Raw genomic sequence first — 19,461 nt, 5'->3', positions numbered from 1 at the left:
AAAATATGTTGAAACCAAGTAGCACTCGTTTTGAGTATAACTCGAGATCCACAAACCCAAATCAAGTGAAACAAATTGCGTTAGTTCAAAAATTTAAGTACCTTTCCAATGGCACTGGTCCCATATTTTTAGGATTTTTCTACAATGTTTGGTGAATTAAACTTTTTCTATGAGTACCTGCAGACTCTAACAAATTCCTAAAATTGTAGGATAAATATTTTTGGGTGAATCCAATTGGGTTGGTCTTGTTTTAGTACTGGCCATCTAGGAAAAATAATATTAGTCTCTGTTCATGCATATTAGGTACTGTGAGTATTGTGTATATGTGACATGGATTGTTGAACCAAAACTTTTTTGGTTTGTTTTAAAACTTTAACCACCTCTTTGTATTAAAAATTGGTCAACCAATGTTTTATTCTTGCAAAACAAAAATTCTGCAACTAAACATTAGTTATATTGTTTTACTTAAGTTTCCAACATAGTTTGGCATATTGTTTACTTCCTATTGTTGTGTAGTGTTTTATAAGCAAAATAAAATAGGAAGAATGATTTTCTGTTTTTCCAAAAATGTTTGCAAATAAAATATAAATGTTTTTTTTATGCAAAACCAATGCACTTATCTTCCTTGTGGTGTTATCTAATAGGGAATAAATAGTTTATGCCATGGTAATAACCAGAGAGGCAATTGCTACCTTGTGATGCTCTCATGCCTATGTTAAGCAAGATAATTTGGTTTTTCTTTTAAAATGATTTGAAGAAACTATAAGTTCTTGGTATGATAGCACTTAGTAAAGTGGTTAGCTATTGTTTGTTGATTGTTGAATGTTGTTTTGTTGGTACAATGTGTTGATTGCGTCCCTTTTATATTTTACCGGCGATAGATGCGAACCATTCCGGAGAAGGAGAAGAGGTGGATCGGACAAGGATTTTATTTATATTGACGGGATTCTTATATTGATGGAGCTGAAGAAGTCCGGGGACAAATAAGCCAAGGCAAGCCATCTTTTGATCTCTGATCCGGTGTCTAGTTGGATGTCATTTGTTGATGTTCAAAGCACCTTCATTCTATGTGTGTTATTATCTCTATTTATGTCATCTATGTGTGATTGCAAGTGGGGTACTCCCTAGTGGTGATGCTCCACTATTTGTCCTTGTGTTATGGGATGCATGGTAACATGGCCGTGCTATCCCACTTGGTTATCTTGTATGCTCAACTTGAGCATGTTCCATCTCAAGATAGTAACTTACACCACACCCACCCCCTTTGTAGTATAGAGGTATCAATGTCATGATCTTGGTGTATTCTCAACTTGAGAGGAGTATGCCGTGTACCATCTTGGAGAATATTTTGGATAGTGACACTCCACTATCTAAGTTGTGTAGTTAGCACCACAAATCTGAGAGTATATTCCTCCTTGTGTTGTCATAATACATGCTTACCTTAAGCAAGTATGATCCACTCCACTACCCCTTTATACCTCATCTATGGCGGGATGACTCTCATCTCGGCCGTAGTGCAATACTAGTTCAACTCATGAAACTATAGGTTGGGAACCCCTCAAGGTTTACCTTGTTGTAAATGTTTATGAAAACCTTGGGTGAGGCAACCTTACCCAAGCGTATGGTTTATGAAAGAAAAGGATCTTGACAAAGATGGTTGGAAAGAGGAAAGTGTGGGTGTGACTTGGGTTTTTGAGAAAAACGACACATGGTTCTTTGTATTCGCCCGGAACAATTACACAGCGCAATCACATTATCCAAAGTGGGTACGGGCTTAGTCTGTAGTTTGTTGAAATTGACTTGAGACACCTTCACAACTCTCTAGGAGGGTCACGATGACCTCTGACACCGGGTTGCGCTCCGAAGGAGGCAATACACTGCATTAACTTGCAGCCGGACGATTGCGAGGGTCTTCGTCATGGCGCCGGAGATACGCTCAAAAGGAGGTATCGCTGCCGGGGTGCCGGGAAGGGGTAAGCCCGCAGGGAAGGACTCTTGTCAAGGGAGACAGGCGAAGGACTATGACTGATTATCCGAGCCTCGCATACTTTTGTATGTCGAACCGGGGATGATCCCGGCGGATTTATCGGTTCTTGTGGGGAAAGTGCGCACACTCTGCAGAGTTAAAACTATTCGAATAGCCGCGTCCGCGGTCATGGACGGTTGGGATGGCCGTTACCGAGCTGTGTCGAGTTTTGGTTTTGAAAATGATTTCCAAAGGAAATGCGTGTGTTGGAAGTACCGGAAGGGTACGGGAAAGATGTTGTGCCGACCATGTGGAGATGGTTGAGGAAAATGAAACAAAATGGGGTGACCCTTCCTAGTGTTTTCATGTAGAGGAACTCTTCTTCAATAGAGATATAGAGATGTCTTAGATAAATTCTTGGAGTGTCCCCTTCGATTGAGAAGTTGGGATGCTATCTCCACCAAAAACATCGCTTCTCTTCCACATGCTATATCCACAAGAGAAACTACTCTTCCTCTCTTGTCTTCTTTAGTTAGAACTAGCGGAGAGGCCCGCGCATTTGCGCGGCTAGATTTGCCATGAGTTTCTGACCTAACATATATATGTTGAATTGATTGTTTCCTTCCCTTTTTTTCTTTAAATTTTAATAGATTATACTAAATTATTGAATATATTGTCTTGATGAGGTTATTTAAATCATTGACTAACACCTTGTTAGAGTATTACAAATCTAAATATATACTCATTTTATTCAATTAACTTGATTTTCAACAAATCTCTTTAGACAATCTTATAATTGAGCTACATGCTATATGTGTAGTTATACGATCAATTAAAGAGTAAAAAAGATTTTACTATATATCTACAATAGTTGCATAGAAAATAACAACTTATTATTATTTAAAAGACCACATATACTCATTTCTACCTCTTGCAAATACTTCTTTAACAGATTAAGGAGTCTTAAGGCTTTTTCTTGATATTTCGGGATGAAACGTTTGTTCTTCATCTGGCTCTAGCATGATGTCAATGACTAAAGGTTGGCACTTGCTCATCCCTGAAAGTACATGTCCAATCTGTATAATATGTCCTGGCAAAATAAAAAATATATGTATATCGTGATTCTTAATACAAATTAAAGAGTACCTGCACTAAGAAACAATAATTGGTATTACCCGACTCTGTAAGAGTAAATGTAAGGAAATTCTTACACCAACGAAACTATTTGACTTTTTCACTTATTTTATGTCTAGAATATTGAATGTGACAGTATTATATGCAATATTAAGTGTGAAATATTATGACCGCTGCATAGGAGCTGAAAGGAAGGTAAATAAGAGAGAAACAATTCATGTAAAAACTTATACGCAGTGAAGAAAAATACATTGCTTCCAGCTGCTGCCTCCCAATCATGAGAACAACCAAAGTAGTACTTCATGGATGATGATCGTGCCCTCGCACCTCACAAACTAACTTACATACCTATTTTGCACGGGTAGACTTAGATTAGATATTACAACGCTGCAGACTAACTTCTCAATCTAATGAGGAACATTGAAACACTATAAACCTGTCTTGCCAAACTTCTATAGCAAATGATGTGCTTCTCAGATTGTAGCGAACCTACTGGAAAACTCCTAGCTGCCACATGAATATACTCTCGATCATAATAACACCTGCAAACATGAATAACACAAAGCATACAGTCAACAATAACTTGCTTTATTTTCTGGAAAAAAATGCTAGTTGCAACATGTGTATGCCCGTGCACCTCCATAGCTTATTCTCGTCCGCAAACAAAATTCAGTTAGCGCTGGTCAACTCAATCTGGAACGTGAAAGAAAGATATGTAAAGTTTCTATGCATCACTAAAACAACGAATCCAGGTGAGGACATAACCTGCTTGAATTCATATGCCTTCAGAATTCATCAAATCTTCCGGATGCAAATGCTTGAGGTGAGGACATAACCTGCTTGAATCATCAAAATAATAAAATCCCAGCTGATGGAAATTGCATGACAGATTATACTGCCGTCGGGCACCGCACCGGTGAACGTGCATCAGAACCAGATTACATGCTTATCTCTAGTAGATCAGAAGCTCTTTAAATATTGTATTTGTGTATACATTTAGTTCATTGGTTACTTTCATATATTGATGTTCTTATGCCATGAACTAAAAACTGAAAAATTACGAACATTACCTTTATTATTAGACTGATACATTTCGAACATCTTTACTGATGGAACCTCACCAAACAAACCTAAAGAATTTCATTAATATTCAATCTTTCATGTCTAGCCGGGAGGAGATCAAATTATCTGCAGATGGAACTGAAAGTACAAAATGTTGATTAGAAGTTCCTAAATAAATAGGTTCCGCCTTTCACAAAAAGTAATGCTGTGAGAACAGAAATTTACGTGCACACTTATCTGGTAGCAATTGTGATAATGATGAATTCTTTGGAAAAATCGATCAAGCTCTGAACATAACTGAAAAAGGAATGTTTCTATAGTCCTGGTTGAAATAGCCACCGACTGTCAGTTCAAATTGCTAGTTGCTTGATCTGCTCCATGTTTTAAAACAGTGCACAGTTCACCTTGCGTTAAATATAGAATCGCCCTGCTTTGCTCGTGATATGGCGCGCCACTGTCTGCCGCATCCACCACTTTGAATTACTGATGTAGTTCATGGACTTCATATCAAAGTAATTCATCAGACAAATACTGAATTCAACTACATATGTATAAATTATCTCTAAACATATCCTAGAAAACAAAATGCAGTGCAGTTAACAATATTCATTAGCATTACTAATCCAGGATTTTTTTTTCAGTGCACCAAGTAGACGTACCTGGTACGCTCATTTACCTAAATCTTAAACTGATACATATTTGTATCAAAACTAATGTACACTTGGGAAGAATAGTATTTCCACCAATTCTTTGATGTTTTGTGTTCAGTTCAAAGGAAAAGGAAAAGGCGAAAATTAGAAGTAGCATACTGTTGTTCTTTTCTCTAAGGTCCAAATCTATCGTGACCACACCACAGTCCCGCAAGAATAGTGTAGAGCTTTGACCATATAAATGAATCGATATGTGTGTTAATTTTAACATCCCAGAATGTGTAATAAAAATACGTACAGTTCCAATACATCATGTAGGCTAGAAATCCAAACCTCTTTGGCCGTCAGCACCATCGGTGAATAGAGATATTATGTGATGCCTCCCGTCGTCCGTTTGGGTGCTCCGGGCTGACAGCCACCTGTCCAACTTGTTTGCATGGCTGGCACCCAGTGTGTGCTCTGCTTGCTCGGGCATCGGGACTGTAGGCGGAGATGAGAATACGGGACAACACAGAGTCAGAGAAGAGATACATATATGTATATATATTACAAAAAAGCTGTACCTGACAGGCTAATATGTTGGTGACCTGTGAGTGGTAGTATCTGCCATTGGTGCGATAAAACATTATATCATTATGGGAAACAGACCGCGGCAAAGATCGCCGTGACGTATCCTCCGAGGCAAGGAAGGACGCCGGGGACACATGGACACTTCTTTGCTGAAGGTGATTCTTTGCCGTAAATTTTTCCGCTTCTTTGCCGAGGGCCATCCTTCCCATGAGATTTTTCCCAGTTTAACCTTGAGCTTGCTCGGCAAAAAATAAGCATTTGCTATTTGCTCTCACAGAATACTCACCACAAAGTCGAAGACCTACGGCAAAGAACCTGCTTCCTGTGGTTATATGCTGCTGGTGATGTCTGTCCACCTTCACAATTTTATACTATATATGTGATATTAGTTTAATCAAGTACATGTTTGTATAATATAATTTTATCATCAAAACAAACTGGATCCAGCAATGCGCAACCGCGTACATACTCTGAGCAGAAGAGATGAGGAAACCTAGCGGTCTGATACTCCAGGTTCTCATAATTTATCACTACACTGGTTTGATTTCTCCGTTCTGAATACTACTACATAGGAAAATCAAGTCCGTGAAAGCAATGCACATAGGCTGATCAGCACGTGTGTGTGATATGATCAGATCGCAAATATCATGCTTTTTATAAAGTTCCATCTCAGCCTATTGGGCATCACAGATCACACACAAAGCAGCTAACGATCTGAATTCATATAAACTAATAATTGCATCCACATGATCGTGTGTAATTGAGCAAGTATAATACCAAACCTGATGTTCGAGGGCGAGGAGTTGGTCCGGTGTCGGAGAATCACTGCCATGTCCCATCTATTTGGAGATGGTCCGGCGCCAGAGAACCACTGCCATCTCCCATCTATTTGGTATCCCTGACAGCAAATTGAAGGCTGGCCTACATGGAGTCACCAGATCACATATCGATTTGTTCTTCCGGCAGCTAGTTGATGTTTCCCGTGGAATCTGTGGTCGCGGTCGTCCGCCGTAATAAAGTCAAGTGCTATTATACTTGTGGCAGATTTCATATTTTCAGGACTTCCGCACCATCGGTTTCCACCGTCGGCGGCGCCGTGGGTGCACGCTGAAACGATCCCGGCCGGCGATGTGGTAGTATAGGAAGAATGGGTGGAAGAGAGCTGTTGAACTTTCAGCAGCCATGGACACGGGAGGAGAAAAATAGGGGATGGAAGATCCATCGGAGCCGTGCGGAGCGGCGGCAATGGCGGCTGCGGGAGTGGCGGCGGACAATTATAGTTGGAACACGATTGCCTTTTGTTGAGGTGAGGAACGGGATTTTCTAATAACCCTAGGCTAGGGCCTAGGATAGTTTTCGTGGAAGGACATTATATGCACATATAAAAATCGATACCGGCAGTGCGCTAGGAAAATAATCTGAGCCGTTATTTTTGATCTGTTTATTCTCAGCTAATCTAAACCATTGGTTGTTTGTTGTTTTAATAATATAATAGATTGTTATCACCTTCTTGATGGTTTGCGAGTACAATTCAAATGTACTCACGGCTTTGTCCCTGGCTATTTACTTGGCCAGACTTGAAGGAGTTCGACAGATGAAGAAGGAGTTGGCGACGTCTATGCGAGCTAGGAACGTCTTCCCAGTCAGTTGCCTGTAGGGTTATGGCAGATGACTTGGGTACTGCGCTGCTGAAGTGATGATGCTACTCTGATGTTTAGTTAGGCCCTCCGAGGCTGTTATGTTAGTATTGGTCATGCGACCATGTTGTAATTTTCTTATTCCGCTTTGTAATGGATGGTGTAATTTGATATCAGTTCGGTTATGTGTTCACGACACACTGATCATGGGATCGTGAACTGTATACATAACAGGGTATTTCGGACCGTTAGTCCGGGGTCCCCACAGAGCTGGTATCAGAGCATCCTGACTGTAGGAGACCTTAGTTAGCATGGACGTTAGTTAGGAAACAATTACTTGGACAAAACTATTTACGAAACAAATTCTTTCTGTAGTCGGAAGCATAGCTCCTACTCCTCTAATTTTCTCAAAACTTCTAAATTCTTATCTCTCCGCTTTATAAATGTTTGGAAATTTCTACTCTATTGCCTCATCCACTTCAAACCTACATATTGGACGATGTCCCCAACTCAGGCCGAAGACTCTAAGCCGAAGATGGATCAACCTTTTGGAAGTCTCATGTACCTCCAACAACAGCTGTTGAAGATTGGATGCCAACTCATCAGTACACATAAAGGGATGATAGCGTCATGTCTTTGGTTGACACCAAAGTCTGTCAAGAAGCTGACCTTGTTCCTCCGTGGACTTGCACCTTTTTGCAGTCGTCTGGGAGCAAGTCCTCTGTTCTTGACTAGTAATTTTTAGGCCAGCCACCAGAAGTTGTTGACTTTGGGTGTACCTCAATAGCAACACCTCTGAAGACCTCACGTCCCCGGGATGTTGAGACTAGAAGATCTACGCAGTTTTCGCCTCCGCCTCAACATCAACGAGTCAACATCAGGCCTGCGTCACCACACCAACTGCTACAAGCTTCCTTATTGAAGCAGATGTCAGCAAGATGAAAACGTCAGCAGATCTGACCAGCTCAAAACTATAGGATGGATAGGACAAACTCGATCGCTTTGATTGAGCTACCCCCACGTACTAGGCATCCCTAGATGCTTAGAGTGCCTTGTTTGGGTTGATGATTGCTTGTTGTTTCCTAGTGTGCTGCCTTGAGTGTTTTTTTATCTGTTTGTTGTATGATTGTTTTGGTGTTTCAGTTTGAAAAACACTCTTGGTGTGATAACCTAGCTTAGAAAGCCTCCCTAATATGTTTTCACCTCACCAACCTCTTCGATAAAATACTAACTGTTAGCTAAATGGATAATTTAACCCTGTTAACCATCGATTTTCAACCATCAGGAAAACAAACCCAGACCCCTATCTACGCTAACTACTTTCAAGATCAGCCCAAGCATCTCTACTATGCCAAGAAAGAAGAAGCCCATACCTTCAAGATTGACTCGCACCTCTGCGTGAAGACATACTAACTTAGTCTATCCTTGGAGTATAATCGCGCTAACCTCGAGGATATCATTTTGAAAACTACCCTCTAACCCACCGTCTAACAAGCTACGCGAACAATAGTGTCAAAGCCAAGCTACGTCACATGGTTCATCTGATCCTCATCAAGCTAGCGGAAGACTCCTGAAGATACCTCAAGACTCAAGATTAGGTGTAGTTTACCGCTCACTTCTTAACTGGTATAAGTCAGCACCGACCCTCAAGCTGAAGATTGTCTCCGATGACCTTTGATGATGCTTCATTTGGACAACAACCAGGCTCTTCTTCGACTTACTAACTTACCGCGCGGTATATGGTTTAGTAAACACCGTGAGTGCCCCTTGAAGTTGTGGACTATCCATCACCCCCTGAAGATGTTTCAATTCAAGACAAGAGACCGAAGACCTCTTAAAAAAGCGCCCGACACGACTCTATGGCCGAAGATTAGAGTTTTCAAAACCCCCGGTGAACAATTTTAAGGGTGGAAGACTTCATCTTCCACTAAATTAAGCTAACTCTAATATTTTTCAATCCTACTAAATTGCCGTTGGAGCACACTAACTCTCCCAGAATCTTGAACCCCCGCTAGGATCGCTTAGAAGCTACAGATCTAACACCAACGTGGAGTAGTCAACCTCTTCATGAAGCTCGCCATCGGCAAGAATCCATCATGTCTCCCAGAAGATGAAGCAACGACCTTCCCGGCAACGACACATCTACAGAAGAATGGAGTCTAACTTTAGTTAAACTTTACAACCCCTCTAGTCCTGCGCTTAGTAATCTCGGGACGAGATTATTTTAAGGGTGGAAGATTCGTCACACCCCAACTTTTGCAACCTTGTTTAGTTGTCCATATTGCAAAAATCAGGGGGAACAAAAACTTTTTCTAAAGACTAATTAGATGAATTGCCTTGATCTTTTGTTATAATAATTTGCTTTGATCTGTTAGTAGATGAATTGTCTTGTTGTGCTTGTTGCAATTGTCATGAGTTACCTCATAGAATAACACCTCTAGTGTTAAAACAACTTAACAACTCACTAAATAAAACCCATGTGTGGCCCTTGAAAATTCTTTTCCTTTCTTTACCAATGCATAAACCCTATGCTTGGTATTTTCCCCATAAACACCTCAACACACAATTTCTAGTCTTCAAAAAAAAAATAGTGAAGCTATGGTCACTCTTGTATTACCTTGACCTCCTCTCTTTCAAATAATTGAACCTTTTGACCTAAACCCCCAAAACCACTTTTTGTTTTGTCCTATGACTCAAAATCTTAATTCAAAGACCTCTCCTTTTAAAATTGGCGATGATCACCTTAGATCATAAAATCACAAAATGGTTTCTAAAGTGATTTTTGTTTTAACCCAAAGTATTTACCAAATGGCTTACCCTTACTTTTTGTGACTCAAAAATCTTGTAAAGGCTTTTATTTGTAGTTTTGGTGTCTTCAAATAAAATGGAATGATCCATATTTTATATTCCTCTATAGATCATTCTACTCTTCTACAACCTCTCCTCTTATAATATTTCAAGAAATCATATTTGATTAAATCAAAATCAAGGCCATAGACACCAAAATAAAAGTTAGGACTATTTGATCTGTGATCAAATATCCATGGCATTATCTTTGCCCTTAATACACTTCACATATTCATCAATCAATATCACACCCCCATATAGTCTTTACCTTGGAAAATTACCTTTTGTTTAACAAATCAATCTCCATTGGTATACCTATCTCTTCAAGAAAATTTTCAACTTGGCCTAACCATTTTGATAACCTCCTCTATATCATCTTGCCCTAGACCCCACCTAGCAAAAGTAGCTTGATATGCTTCAACAATCTTCATTTGCTTCACCTCAGCTCCTTTTCTTTTTATCTTTAAATTTTGAGTACTACCCTCTCCCTCTCATCTAGTCCCAAGAATATAGATCCCACCTTTGATTTAAATATCTTCCAAAATGGTGTTAGAACTTGACAAACCCTATATACCACCTAGACCATCATCACGCACCTCCATGAACCCTCCTCCAACAACACCATCTCCACCACATTTTCTCATGTCACCTCATTCTTGTCCCTTTTCAAACCATGCCAAGCTTGTGCACCCCTTGATATTGCTTGATCGATTTAACTCCACCTCACTCCTCATCAACATCTCTCTTTTCCTCACTTTTCTCCTCCAAAACCCTAGCTAGAGAGCTCCTTCCTTCTCTTTCCCAAAACATGGCCGGGCCATGATTCTTCTTGGCATCGGCCGGTGCACTACCCCCTGGCCCGACCTTTAGCCCACCAAAACCCCCTCCCTGGACACTCTCCTCTCTTCCAAACCGAACCAGGCCGCAGCCCAAACCCACCTGAACCCTAGACCGACCCCAAAACGGGACGCACGCCCGCAGAACCCCTCCTCCCGCTCGACCTCTCTCCCTTCCCGCGCCTGCACCCTCTCCTCGCCGACGTCTGCCCTCTTACGTCACCCCCATCCCACCGCCCCAACGTCAGCAAAGTGGCATCCATTGGCCAACGCCTTCCCGCGCGCCCAGCCATTGGACGTCGCCACCGCGCACCCCGCCTGCTGCCTCCTCACTCGCCTATATAAGGCACCCCCAGCTCGCTGTCCTCCTCCACAACATCCTAACCACCCTTCCTCCTCTGGCCAAGAACGCCCAGCGCAGCTCTGCTGCTGTTCACAAGAGGGAGCACCGTCCGCTCGTGGTCACCGTCGGGTGGCGTGGAAGATGACGACGCCGCCGGCCGTCCTCTCCCCTCACTCTCCCTTCCAACTCCTCACCCATGTTCTGCGCAACCTCACTCGTCTTCTTTTCGCCGCCAGGATCACCGGTGAGCGCCGCCGTCGCCGTCCGTCCGGGGCGTCCGCGGAGGAACACCCGCCATGGCGAGGTTACTCGCAGGAGGGGGAGCCCCTGGACGCGCGCCCTTCGTCTCCCTCGACCTGCCACCGTCCGCCGGACCCTCGCCGTCAACCTCCGTCGCCGCCGGTGAGTGCCAGACCGCCCCTGCTCTTTTTCCCGTCCGCCTCGAGCGAGCGCTGACAAGGGATTAACTTGTCAATGCCTATGGATTGTAGGCTAGGGTTTAGTTAGAAGTAGAGGGCAAGTAGATCTCGAAGGTTTCAGCCGAAAAGTACTCGACGATTATGAAAACTAGGGTTTGCAGACAATGATTCGATTGATTCTTCGCTCCTCGACTCCCCCTTTATATAGGAGGTGGAGCCGAGGGATTCGTGATGTACAAGTTTACAGAGTTCGGGACGGTTTCTAACTCATCCCGCCAGATTACAAATAACACTTCCTATTACAACTCTATCTCTTCCTTAAACGCATCTTGGGCTTCCGAATCTTCTTATTCTTCGGGTAATGGGCCTTCAATAAACCCCGGGTACTATATTCGGCAGGCCCATTTGGGATGCCTATGTCAAGCGCAGCCGCGGGAGGACGAAGCCCCGCGAGCATACGCTGCATGGCCACGTCGGCCATGCAACGGCCTGGCCCACCTGGCCCGCCTAGGCCCCTCCTCCTTCTCTTTTTATTTTACTTCCCCCCCCTCCACCTGGAAAACCCTCCTGGGCCGGCCCACTTTTTCAAACTCGCGCGGCCCAGACGTTCCCGCCCATTTTGGGTTTCGAAATTTGCTGTTAAAATATGTTGAAACCAGTAGCACTGTTTTGAGTATAACTCGAGATCCACAAACCCAAATCAAGTGAAACAAATTGCGTTAGTTCAAAAATTTAAGTACCTTTCCAATGGCACTGGTCCCATATTTTTAGGATTTTTCTACAATGTTTGGTGAATTAAACTTTTTCTATGAGTACTGCAGACTCTAACAAATTCCTAAAATTGTAGGATAAATATTTTTGGGTGAATCCAATTGGGTTGGTCTTGTTTTAGTACTGGCCATCTAGGAAAAATAATATTAGTCTCTGTTCATGCATATTAGGTACTGTGAGTATTGTGTATATGTGACATGGATTGTTGAACCAAAACTTTTTTGGTTTGTTTTAAAACTTTAACCACCTCTTTGTATTAAAAATTGGTCAACCAATGTTTTATTCTTGCAAAACAAAAATTCTGCAACTAAACATTAGTTATATTGTTTTACTTAAGTTTCCAAAATAGTTTGGCATATTGTTTACTTCCTATTGTTGTGTAGTGTTTTATAAGCAAAATAAAATAGGAAGAATGATTTTCTGTTTTTCCAAAAATGTTTGCAAATAAAATATAAATGTTTTTTTTATGCAAAACCAATGCACTTATCTTCCTTGTGGTGTTATCTAATAGGGAATAAATAGTTTATGCCATGGTAATAACCAGAGAGGCAATTGCTACCTTGTGATGCTCTCATGCCTATGTTAAGCAAGATAATTTGGTTTTTCTTTTAAAATGATTTGAAGAAACTATAAGTTCTTGGTATGATAGCACTTAGTAAAGTGGTTAGCTATTGTTTGTTGATTGTTGAATGTTGTTTTGTTGGTACAATGTGTTGATTGCGTCCCTTTTATATTTTACCGGCGATAGATGCGAACCATTCCGGAGAAGGAGAAGAGGTGGATCGGACAAGGATTTTATTTATATTGACGGGATTCTTATATTGATGGAGCTGAAGAAGTCCGGGGACAAATAAGCCAAGGCAAGCCATCTTTTGATCTCTCGATCCGGTGTCTAGTTGGATGTCATTTGTTGATGTTCAAAGCACCTTCATTCTATGTGTGTTATTATCTCTATTTATGTCATCTATGTGTGATTGCAAGTGGGGTACTCCCTAGTGGTGATGCTCCACTATTTGTCCTTGTGTTATGGGATGCATGGTAACATGGCCGTGCTATCCCACTTGGTTATCTTGTATGCTCAACTTGAGCATGTTCCATCTCAAGATAGTAACTTACACCACACCCACCCCCTTTGTAGTATAGAGGTATCAATGTCATGATCTTGGTGTATTCTCAACTTGAGAGGAGTATGCCGTGTACCATCTTGGAGAATATTTTGGATAGTGACACTCCACTATCTAAGTTGTGTAGTTAGCACCACAAATCCGAGAGTATATTCCTCCTTGTGTTGTCATAATACATGCTTACCTTAAGCAAGTATGATCCACTCCACTACCCCTTTATACCTCATCTATGGCGGGATGACTCTCATCTCGGCCGTAGTGCAATACTAGTTCAACTCATGAAACTATAGGTTGGGAACCCCTCAAGGTTTACCTTGTTGTAAATGTTTATGAAAACCTTGGGTGAGGCAACCTTACCCAAGCGTATGGTTTATGAAAGAAAAGGATCTTGACAAAGATGGTTGGAAAGAGGAAAGTGTGGGTGTGACTTGGGTTTTTGAGAAAAACGACACATGGTTCTTTGTATTTGCCCGGAACAATTACACAGCGCAACCACATTATCCAAAGTGGGTACGGGCTTAGTCTGTAGTTTGTTGAAATTGACTTGAGACACCTTCACAACTCTCTAGGAGGGTCACGATGACCTCTGACACCGGGTTGCGCTCCGAAGGAGGCAATACACTGCATTAACTTGCAGTCGGACGATTACGAGGGTCTTCGTCATGGCGCCGGAGATACGCTCAAAAGGAGGTATGCTGCCGGGGTGCCGGGAAGGGGTAAGCCCGCAGGGAAGGACTCGTGGCAAGGGAGACAGGCGAAGGACTATGACTGATTATCCGAGCCTCGCATACTTTTGTATGTCGAACCGGGGATGATGCCGGCGGATTTATCGGTTCTTGTGGGGAAAGTGCGCACACTCTGCAGAGTTAAAACTATTCGAATAGCCGCGTCCGCGGTCATGGACGGTTGGGATGGCCGTTACCGAGTTGTGTCGAGTTTTGGTTTTGAAAATGATTTCCAAAGGAAATGCGTGTGTTGGAAGTACCGGAAGGGTACGGGAAAGATGTTGTGCCGACCATGTGGAGATGGTTGAGGAAAATGAAACAAAATGGGGTGACCCTTCCTAGTGTTTTCATGTAGAGGAACTCTTCTTCAATAGAGATATAGAGATGTCTTAGATAAATTCTTGGAGTGTCCCCTTCGATTGAGAAGTTGGGATGCTATCTCCACCAAAAACATCGCTTCTCTTCCACATGCTATATCCACAAGAGAAACTACTCTTCCTCTCTTGTCTTCTTTAGTTAGAATTGTTATCACCTTCTTGATGGTTTGCGAGTACAATTCAAATGTACTCACGGCTTTGTCCCCGGCTATTTACTTGGCCGGACTTGAAGGAGTTCGACGGATGAAGAAGGAGTTGGCGACGTCTATGCGAGCTAGGAACGTCTTCCCGGTCGGTTGCTCGTAGGGTTATGGCGGATGACTTGGGTACTGCACTGCTCGAAGTGATGATGCTACTCGATGTTTAGTTAGGCCCTCCGAGGCTGTTATGTTAGTATTGGTCATGCGACCATGTTGTAATTTTCTTATTCCGCTTTGTAATGGATGGTGTAATTTGATATCAGTTCGGTTATGTGTTCACGACACACTGATCATGGGATCGTGAACTGTATACATAACAGGGTATTTCGGACCGTTAGTCCGGGGTCCCCACAGTTTTGGCCCGGCCCACTTTCTTGCTGGGCCAGCCCACTTGCTATATGGTGGACCCCACATACTAAATGGGCCGGCCCTTTAACAGGAATGTGGGACCCACCTGTGTTGTTGGCCCGGCCCACTTTCTTGTTGGGCCAGCCCACTTGCTATATGGTGGACCCCACATACTAAATGGGCCGGGCTTTAACAGGAAAGTTGGACCCACCTGTGTTTTTGGCCCGGTACACTATCTTGTTGGGCCGGCCCACTTGCTATATGGTGGACCCCACATACTAAATGGGTCGGCCCTTTAACAGGAATGTGGGACCCACCTGTATTTTTGGCCCGGCCCACTGGCTTGTTGGGCCAGCTCATTTGATTTATTGTGGACCCCACGTACAAAAGGGGCCGGCCCGATAGCAGGAAAGTGGGACCACATGCTAATTGGGCCGGCCCAATAAATTTTTGGGCCGGCCCACTTGCTTTAAGGTGGACCCCACATGTTAAATGGGCCGGCCCGATAACAGAAAAGTGGGTCCCACATGTCTTGTGGGCTGGCCCTTTTGCCTGTTGACCGGTTAGTCGAGTGCATTTCGGCCCGACCCACATGCTTAGTGGGCCGGCCCATTAAAGTCTTGACCAGTCAACCTTAGAGGTTAGGCCCGGCCCATGTAACTAATGGATCAGCCCAACTATATAGTTGACCGGTCAAACTAAGTCAGCTGGCCCGGCCCGCAAACTTAATGGGCTAGCCCGCTTAAGACGTGGCAGGACTCGTGTGGGCCTTCCATCTACCACGGGGTTTCAGCTGGTTAACGTTGTTAACTGCCAGTTAACGGCGTCTGCCACGTAGCAGTTTGCATGACGCCAGCTGTCAACGGGCTCCCGGAAATACTTCTGCAACGGTCCGATTTTCCGTGAAGGAAGGGCGCCCAAGCGCGACGGGCCAGAAAAATCGTCGTAGGACTTTGCCTGACGCAGTTTCGACAACAGAACCCATATCGTCGGGTTAGGCCCATAGGCGACGAAAAATGGCCCTTAGCGGACGATTTTGGGATGGTGTCTATCAGAACTTTTCTTCTAGTGAGATCTTGTTTATCAACTTGAATGCTTACTGCATGACAAGACTATGTGCTTTCATTTTTTTTTGAATTTGTATGGCCATTTGAATCTTGGTCAAATCCTAGGTTTTTCCAAGAGGTAAACAATTTTAAAACATGAATATGAAAAGTAAGCCGGTATCCTTCTTAGTCACTCCAAAATGAAGCAGTTGGGAGGTTTTTAAAATTTCTATGTTTGAAACCCAAAACCACTTCTCTTCATGCTTGACTTCATAAGACAAAGTTTAGGCTTAGGGGGTAGATACATGATTTTTCTGGTTCAAATATGTCTAGATCTTGTTTATCAACATGAATGCTTAATGTATGACATAAGAAGACTATGTGCTTTGGTTTTTCATTTTTTTGATTTTTTTTAATTTTTATGCCCATTTGAATTTTGGTCAAATCCTAGGTTTGACCAAGATTGAAACAAGTTAAAAACATGAATATGAAAAAGTAAGCATGTATCGATCCTTCTTAGTCACTCCAAAATGAAGGTCGTGGGAGTATTTTGAAATTTCCATGTTTGAAATCCAATACCACTTCTCTTAATGCTTGACTTCATAAGATAGAATTTAGGGTTAGGGGGTAGATACATGATTTTTCTAGTTTGAATATGTCTAGATCTTATTATCAACTGAATTGAATGCTTACTTTATGACAAGACTATGTGCTTTTGTTTTTGATTTTTTGATTTTTTTGATTTTTTATGCCCATTTGAATCTTGCTCAAATCCTAGGTTTGACCAAGAGGCCAAAGTAAACAAGTTTAAAACATGAATAAGAAAAACTAAGCATGTATCCTTCTTAGTCACTCCAAAATGAAGTATTTGGGAGGTTTTTAAAATTTCTATGTTTGAAACCAAAAACCACTTCTCTTCATGCTTGACTTCGTAAGAGAAAGTTTAGGGTTAGGGGGGTAGATACAAGATTTTTCTGGTTCAAATATGTCTAGATCTTGTTTATCAACTTGAATGCTTACTGTATGACATAAGAAGACTATGTGCTTTGGTTTTTCATTTTTTTTATTTTTTGAATTTTTATGCCCATTTGAATTTTAGTCAAATCCTCTGTTTGACCAAGATTGAAACAAGTTAAAAACATGAATATGAAAAAGTAAGCATGTATCGATCCTTCTTAGTCACTCCAAAATGAAGCTCGTGGGAGTATTTTGAAATTTCCATGTTTGAAACCCAATACCATTTCTCTTCATGCTTGACTTCATAAGATAGAGTTTAGGGTTAGGGGTAGATACATGATTTTTCTGGTTCAATTTGTCTAGATCTTGTTTATCAACCTGAATTCTTACTGTGTGACATAAAAAGACTATGTGCTTTGGTTTTTTATTTTTTTGGTTTTTTTTTCAACTTTTATGCCCATTTGAATCTTGGTCAAATCCTAGGTTTGAACAAGAGATAAACAAGTTTAAAACATGAATATGAAAAAGTAAGCATGTATCCTTCTTTGTCACTCCAAAATGAAGCACTTGGGAGGTTTTTAAAATTTCTATGTTTGAAACCAAAAATGACTTCTCTTCATGCTTGACTTTATAAGACAAAGTTTAGGGTTAGGGGGTAGATACATGATTTTTCTGGTTCAAATATGTCTAGATCTTCTTTATACACTTGAATGCTTACTGCATGACATAAGAAGACTATGTGCTTTGGTTTTCATTTTTTTGATTTTTTTTATTTTTTATGCCCATTTGAATTTTGGTCAAATCCTACGTTTGGCCAAGATTGAAACAAGTTAAAAACATGAATATGCAAAAGTAAGCATGTATCGATCCTTCTTAGTCACTCCATAATGAAGCTCGTGGGAGTATTTTGAAATTTCCATGTTTGAAATCCAATACCACTTCTCTTCATGATTTACTTCATAAGACAGAGTTTAGGTTTAGGGGGTAGATACATGATTTTTCGGGTTTGAATATGTCTAGATCTTGTTTATCAACTGAATTGAATGCTTACTGTATGACAATACTATGTGCTTTCGCTTTTTTATGTTTGATTTTTTTGAATTTTTATGCCCAATTGAATCTTGGTCAAATCCTAGGTTTGACCAAGAGGTAAACAAGTTTAAAACTTGAATATGAAAAAGTAAGCCTGTATCCTTCTTAGTTACTCCGAAATGAAGCATTTGGGAGGTTTTTAAATTTTCTATGTTTGAAAGCAAAAACCACTTCTCTTCATGCTTGACTTTGTAAGACAAAGTTTAGGGTTAGCGGTTAGATTTATGATTTTTCTGGTTCAAATATGTCTAGATCTTGTTTATCAACTTGAATGCTTACTGTATGACATAAGAAGACTATGTGCTTTGGTTTTTCATTTTTTTTATTTTTTGAATTTTTATGCCCATATGAATTTTGGTCAAATCCTCTGTTTGACCAAGAATAAAACAAGTTAAAAACACGAATATGAAAAATTAAGCATGTATCGATCCTTCTTAGTCACTCCAAAATGAAGCTCGTGGGAGTATTTTGAAATTTCCATGTTTGAAACCCAATACCATTTCTCTTCATGCTTGACTTCATAAGATAGAGTTTAGGGTTAGGGGTAGATACATGATTTTTCTGGTTTGAATATGTCTAGACCTTGTTTATCGACTTGAATGTTCTTACTATATGACATAAGAAGACTATGTGCTTTGGTTTTTCATATTTTTCGAATTTTTATGCCCATTTGAATTTTGGTCAACGGTTTGACCAAGATTTACACAAGTTAAAAAAATGAATATGATAAAGTAAGCATGTATCGATCCTTCTTAGTCACTCCAAAATGAAGCGTTTGGGAGGTTTTTGAAATTTGTATATATGTTTGAAACCAAAAACCACTTCTCTTCATGCTTGACTTCATAAGACAAAGTTTAGGATTAGGGGTAGATACATCTGATTTTTCTGGTTCAATTTCTCTAGATCTTGTTTATCAACCTGAATTCTTACTGTGTGACATAAAAAGACTATGTGCTTTGGTTTTTTATTTTTTTGGTTTTTTCTGAACTTTTGTGCCCATTTGAATCTTGGTCAAATCCTAGGTTTGAACAAGAGATAAACAAGTTTAAAACATGAATATGAAAAAGTTAGTCTGTATCCTTCTTAGTCTCCAAAATGAAGCACTTGGGAGGTTTCTTAAATTTCTATGTTTGAAACCAAAAACGACTTCTCTTCATGCTTGACTTTATAAGACAAAGTTTAGGGTTAGGGGGTAGATACATGATTTTTCTGGTTCAAATATGTCTAGATCTTCTTTATACACTTGAATGCTTACTGTATGACATAAGAAGACTATGTGCTTTGGTTTTCATTTTTTTGATTTTTTTTAATTTTTATGCCCATTTGAATTTTGGTCAAATCCTAGGTTTGGCCAAGA

The sequence above is a fragment of the Lolium rigidum genome, chromosome 3 (genome assembly GCF_022539505.1).
Source record: "Lolium rigidum isolate FL_2022 chromosome 3, APGP_CSIRO_Lrig_0.1, whole genome shotgun sequence".
NCBI classification, from domain to species: Eukaryota; Viridiplantae; Streptophyta; class Magnoliopsida; order Poales; family Poaceae; genus Lolium; species Lolium rigidum.
The sequence above is the reverse complement of the archived record's forward strand: the minus strand, read 5'-3'. Positions refer to the sequence as shown.